Source organism: Amblyomma americanum, chromosome 3 (genome assembly GCF_052857255.1).
Source record: "Amblyomma americanum isolate KBUSLIRL-KWMA chromosome 3, ASM5285725v1, whole genome shotgun sequence".
Taxonomy (NCBI): Eukaryota; Metazoa; Arthropoda; class Arachnida; order Ixodida; family Ixodidae; genus Amblyomma; species Amblyomma americanum.
Window position 1 is genome coordinate 130,242,705 of NC_135499.1, and position 6,721 is coordinate 130,249,425.

Consider the following 6,721-nt stretch of genomic DNA (forward strand, 5'->3'; position numbering starts at 1 on the left):
ATCGCTCTGGCGGGAAAAACATGTTTTTCAGACTGCGTGCCGCATTTCAGAACAAAGAACAACTTCAAAGGAGCGCACAATCCATAATGAGCCCTTTTAATTGGTGTCTGGCATTGCCATTCATGAGCACTTTGGGAAGTAGCTTTTTAGACACATATGCACAGAGCTCTTGCAACTCTTTGTTTTCTATCATTTATTGAGGAAAAAGTGAGACAAAGGTTTTTTGCATTATTTCACATTTATTGTGCTGCCGCTGTTGTGCTGCGCGAACTTTTTGTCTGGTACCAGTTTTAATGATGATTCGCGCGAAAGTTTTCGTTCGGCGAAGGTCTCACAAGTGCTTGATGAAACGGAATGTGGTTGAGGGGGAACACTGAGCGATTCTGGTCAGATGGCGAACAGTCTTGAAACAGCGTGAGTGGGGAGCGTCTCTCAGCGTGGTTCCGTCCCCTAAATAAAGAGGGTTAACAGGAATAGGTCACATGCGAATGCCACCTCATCATTTGAGAACAAATATTTGGTCACTTTGTTTACACTGCACAGAAAACATATGTAGGTCCATGGTACTACATTTAAAGTCTAACTTATCCGCGGCGCAGGCACTCAAAGAGGTTATTATTTATTAACTAAACGAGTTCGGAAATGTGAGCGGTGGTAATTTGAGGTGTGTGAGATTTGACGCCCCGAAGTTTCCCATGGAGTGAAGGGCTCCGAATTAATTTCGGCCTCTGGGCTTCTTTAATGTCGATTCGTCGCACGGCGAAGAAAGCCTTTTGCATTTACCCGTCAAGCCGCCGAGGTGGATGAGTGGTTACTGCGCTCGGCTGCTGCCCCGAAAGACGCGGGTTCGATCCCGGCAGCAGCGGTCGAATTTCGACGGAGGCGAAATTATAGAGGCCCGTGTACTGTGCGAAGTCAGTGCACGTTAAAGAACCCCAGGCGGTCGAAATCTCCGGAGCCCTTCACTACCGCCTCCCTCATAGCCTGAGCCGTTTTGTTACGTTAAACCGCCAAAACCAACCGACCAACCATTTAACCGTCACAGAAAAATGCGGACGCCACAGTCAAGGTTAGACTCCGCGACCTTCTGCCAAGCAAAAGAATACGTGAAACCATTGAGCCATTGTGGCAGACTTCTTTTTGCTTGAAAGTCTCATCAAGCGTGCCTCGTTGAAATAGTTTACGCCTTGCCCATGGAGGATCAGAAGTGATGCTAGTGAAAATCCATGACTAGGCTTCACGTCGGAGAATGAGGCCGGTGAGGGGTTTTTCACGAAGCATGACAAAAAATAAGAAATGTCGGCCTAAGTAATATTCATGGCAATTAAACTTTCTCGATGCAATAGCGGTGTAGCGTATACCTCACTTCATGCATTGTTGGCTGCGTTTGCAACCTAATAAACAAATGATTCCTCGCTTGTGTTTTCTCATTACCGTGCTTGACCAGCGAAGCTCCTGCATGCTATTGCGATATGCGCCTGTGTGGTGCGAACTGTGTGTGTGGTGTCATCCTAGCGTCTACTGCACCCGACGAACCCTCTTTAATCTCGTTCTGACCCATTAATCTTCTTTCAATGACACGGCCAACCTCAATGGGGGCGTTCGCGGTTCAATCAATCAGAAGCATAGAGTGTTCACGTGTTCTGCGAGCGGAAAGCGCGCTCGGGCAGCTGAATGCTTGCGGTCGCGTCATGGCGAAGGGCACGTGACTGACGCACGTCACGCGAGCGGTGGTGGTCATGTGATAGGCTTCGACTCTGACGACGTCTACGCCGGAATCCCCAGGAATGATGCACTAACTGCGAAGCTGTGTGAATTGGAGAGCTTCCAATCGAAACGGACGAGTCTCGATAATGATTTGTTTCCTATTTCGACGGCATGAATTTACCCGTCCAAATAATACAGCACGGACCAGCGAAGAACTGATTTAACTAGGCGCAGTTACAGGCATTCATAAGGAACCTCGCAATTACCTTTTTGTTTACGTAGTTTAGCGATAGATACAAACTGCTCTTCAGAAGAATAACATATATTTATACCGGGTGTTTCAGCGAACGCTTTCAAAAATTTTCACAAATACGATATTTTGGGTATAAATATATTTTTTGCGGCATAGCATTACCAAAGTTGGCAGACACCAGAAAACCGGCGAATCGTCTTAAGCATTAAGCTGGTTAACTAATTTTTAATAATTAACTTTTTAACTAGCAGAGTTAGACGGCTAATTGCAATTAGAGATTTGCAGCCGGCTGTTAGTAATAGCCACATCATTCTTTGAATTTCGAAAACGCGATTACTCTTGGCGCTGTGGCTCGACAAAAGCTTCCTGCATCGTGCGAAAAAACATCCGTGTTCGAAAACATGCTGTCCAAGCAACCCCTCCAGTGCACGTAACTAGTCGAAATAGCCAAATTTTGTCGAGCTACAAAGCCAAGGTTAATCACGTTTTCGAAATTCTAAACATTGATACAGCTATTACTAACGACCGACTTCAAATCTTTAATTGCAACCAGCCGCCTAGCTCTACTACTAAAAATTAGATATAAAAATCAGTTAATAAGCTTACTCACCAACACGATTCATTGGTTTCGTGGTGCCCGCCAGCCCTGATAATACTATGCCACCAAAGCCACCCTTTTACCCCAAAAAGCCTATCTTGCAAATTTTTGAAAGTGTTCGCTGAAACACCCGGTATCTATCTGGCATGTTTATTTACCGAGCTAAACATGGTATTTTGCTACAGTGTCCCTACTATCAGATTTTCAATATTTAATAACACTAAACTCATTTATTAGTACTACAAACTAAACAGCCGAGTCTAAATTAAATTTTCCCAGTATAATGCACAGTGCTTGATGATGACGAGTTTTTATGGCGCAAGGGCACCTGCGGCCAAAAAGTGCCATGGCACAAGTTTTTTCGTCTACTCAACGCAGGATCAAAGAGTCATTTCCCAAGCATTTCACCCTAAAGAAGCCCAGCGCCAGGCACGAAAAAACTTGTACCCATTGTATCGCCGGTGGGTGATACTGGGGCATCACAAGGATCCAATCATGCCCCTCCGTCATGTGAAGCGGATGCTCAAACGACTAGGCCAGTGCTGCGATTTAATGCACAGTACTTGCACCAGAAGCCCGCCACGGGGTGAGCCAGTGGTTGTAAACTGACAACGAAGAAGGTTTAAATTGCAGCTCCACAATGCATATTCACCCCAGGCATCACTCAGGCAACTACTCCCTCCCTTATCCCTTCCCTTACGGCGCGGTTCAGGTGTCCAACGATATATGAGACAGATACTGCGCCATTTCCTTTCCCCAAAAAACCAATTATTAATTAATATCATTAATTAAACGTATAGCTCACCTGACTCGGACAGCGATGAAAAACTTCGCGAGGCCATCGAAGAGTCCCGTGAAGAAATAGGAGGCACTGGTGGTGAGGACTACGACCGACTATGATGGTAGAGCAGCTCGAAGACAATGACGAGTGCGCAGAGAACCATGAGCGAGTAGGTAGCGCAGATGGCGACCATGTAAAGTTTCGAAGGGGGTTCGTCAATATCGTCATCCGGCCCCATGAGCACGCCCTTTTTTGAACGACTCCGCTTGTTCCAGGTTATGAGGAAGCCCATCTGCTCGCCGGCCTCCATGGAGCTTTGTCTTCCTCGTCTTCCAAAGGAACAGCAAAAATGTGGCGGACAACATGGACAAAATAAAGAGCACTAATTCTGTACAGTGCTAACTGCAGCAGAATGAAGCCCATGCAATCAACAGTAATTTTTTAGCCAATCCAGGAGCCGTTTTGTCGACATCATCATCACCAGCCTGACTGCGCCCACATGTAGGGTAAAGGTCTTTCCCATATCTCTCCAAGTAACCCTGTCATTTCCTAGCTGCGCCCACCATATCCCCGCAAACTTCCTAATGTCATCCGCCCACCTAACTTTCTGCCACCTTCTGCTACACTTGTCTTCTCTTGGAATACACTCCGTCACTCTTAAGGGCCAGTAGTTATCTTGCGTTCGCATTACATGCGCTGCAGAAGTCCATTTATTCCTCTTGATTTCGACTAGAATACAATTAAGCCGCGTTTGTTCCCTCAACTACTCTGCCCTCTTCCTGTCTCTTACAACCGTTCATCATCTGCGGCAATGATTCCGCTTTCCAACAAAACGAATCACGTTATGAATAGGGTGACATCCTTTTTATTAAATGTAATATTTTTGCCCGTTTTGTTCTCGGAAACGACTTATTCTTCTCAAAGCCCAGTATTACTGGATTGTTGTTTACGGAAATGTACGTAGCGCGAAGAAGACTTCCGTTCAATTAGTTTCGAATACGCTGAACGGTGAAAATGGGTATGGTATGGAAGATTCCACACACAATAATATGTTCGGACTGATCCGGCTTGTCTTTTAATCGGGCGGATACGTTTTTCTAGCAGCGGTATGTGAGTGCGTTCGTTTCCGTCAATCCGGTTGTGTTTTATTTTTGCCAGGAAACACATGGTTGAATAAAATCACTAATAAATTCATTCCAGAACAGCGCGGAATGAATCGCAAGGAGATTTTTTAGATCAGGCGAGGCGGTAGCCTGGGTTCTCTGATGAAACAATGGAGACGAGCTCCTAAGGTGCAGCGGGGAACGTCATTTCGCGTGAATCTCAGACCGCCGTTTTCTCAGAATCCCGTTTCTTTAAGCGGTCCTCGCCAGCAAGGCTCGTAAAATTTACTGAGTACATGCTGGCTTAGAGCAACGATGCTTGTATTTCGCTTTGCAGCCTCAGCTGCTCCATATTCCATTTCTCATATTGAATTATATTGTGAATTCGTTTTGATCGATACCAGCGCAAAAAAAAAATTACAGTGGCACGGAAGCGCACTTTTTGTCGTAGTCTCCTTCTGTCTGACGGTCCTTTTTTTTTTGCGCGGATATCACTCGAAATGTACACTTTTGTAGAACTGTTGGAACTTCCTTTTCTAATAGGAATCTTAGAGAATACTTGACCCGCCGCGGTGGCTCAGTGGTTAGGGAGCTCGGCTACTGATCCGGAGTTGCCGGGTTCGAACCCGACCGCGGCGGCTGCGTTTTTATGGACGAAAAACGCTAAGGCGCCCGTATGCTGTGCGATGTCAGTGCACGTTAAAGATCCCCAGGTGGTCCAAATTAATCCGGAGCCCCCCCACTACGGCAGCTCTCTCCTCCTTTCTTCTTTCCCTCCCTCCTGTACCCCTTCCCTTACGGCGTGGTTCAGGTGTCCAACGATATACGAGACAGACACTGCGCCATTTCTTTTCCACAAAAACCAGTTATTAGAGAATACTTAAGCACTCAAACGGTGCTCAAGTTCGAGCTTTTTTATTGCGTTGCCCAAGTTAGAATACGGGGTGATTTTTCTAACCTTTACAGATTTGTATTTCAAAAAAGTACGAGCAATACGTCTGTGCGATCTGTGGAGCGGGACTGTACAGGAAGCGCACGACATATACCTGGTCTCGGATAATTATTAAAAGATTAAATAACTAGAAATAACTAATCAAATTTTGTTTACTTTTGATCTTAAAGGGCCAGGTCATATTGCGAGATGGAAGGCTGTGAACATCAAAAATAAGCGGCCTACTTAAATTCTCGTAATCGGCAATGTGGTTTGAAATATCGAACATCAAAAATGCGCATTTGAAAGCTTGTTTACTTCGGTTGCCTGCTTTTAAGATATTTGTGAATTCTCATTGCTCGTATTTCTTATGCACGAAATACGGATGCAGTTTGTGTATTTGGTGATATAAAAAAAGTTAACATGATATTCGCAACAATGCCGCATGCAGCGGCGCCTATTTTGATATGTGCAATGCGGAGAAGCAAACTGCAGAAGTTGTTTTCGATATATAAGAAAATATTCCATGTACTTAACTATGGGCAGTTTCGGAGCGCGGCCCTTTAAAATTTTTCATGCAGTCATGCGGTGTTTGTTCTTCATAGTTCAAACGTTACGAAAGCCACCACGTGAAAATGATGATGCTATATTTTCTTAACTTCGAAGCGCCTGGTTTCCCCCTGACATTTCCATGGTGGGTTCCTGAAGTTGTTGGGTAAAATAGGCCTAAGAGAGAGGGGGTTTGTTGACGGGAAAGGCAGAGAGGTTGGCCTGAAAAATAAATATCTGGCCTGCTACTCTACACTGGGGAACGGGAAGAGGAGAAAAAAGAGGGTCACGATGGGGATGTTGAGGATGGGGGAGGCAGATGAAAAAATATATAAAAATAAAAAACAAGGACACTTTCTAACATCACAAACACGAGGCAAGGTCCGTGTCGCTTAAAAGGCGTGAGAGCGCTCGCGTTGCCTGTACAGTTTCCAAGCAATCTGGCCAAGTGCCGAGGATCAAATCCTCCGAGAGGGGCATTGTGTCCATAGACTTCAATGCAGATGCGAGCATCAGTCTTTCACGTGCATATGCTGGGCCGAAAATATGTTATGCATCTGACGTCATGTAAATTTTGTGACACCTAACCACGCTTTTCGTTCCCCTTTTTAACGGAATAACACTAAATGCCCCGTTATGAAGAAAATCCGGTGTCGGTGTTGTGAACTAAAAATCACGGGTATGGCTCTGGCAGGTGGTCCCGAGCACGGTGGAAGAATAGCCTTGGTCCCGAGAGAGCAACCCAGGAGGTTGGTGGACATGACCTTGCAGCTTCCTCACAACCTGCCCACTGGATAGC

The 6,721-nt window shown here is 45.5% G+C and overlaps 1 long non-coding RNA gene across 1 annotated transcript; it reads right to left on the reverse strand.

The window, feature by feature from the left end:
* Positions 1–219: 219 nt before the first annotated feature.
* LOC144123308 (uncharacterized) lies at positions 220–3,660 on the reverse strand. The gene is made up of 2 exons (XR_013313061.1): positions 3,364–3,660; positions 220–450 (listed from the first exon to the last, which is right to left on the reverse strand). It is a non-coding gene; the product is annotated as an uncharacterized LOC144123308 (long non-coding RNA).
* Positions 3,661–6,721: the final 3,061 nt, after the last annotated feature.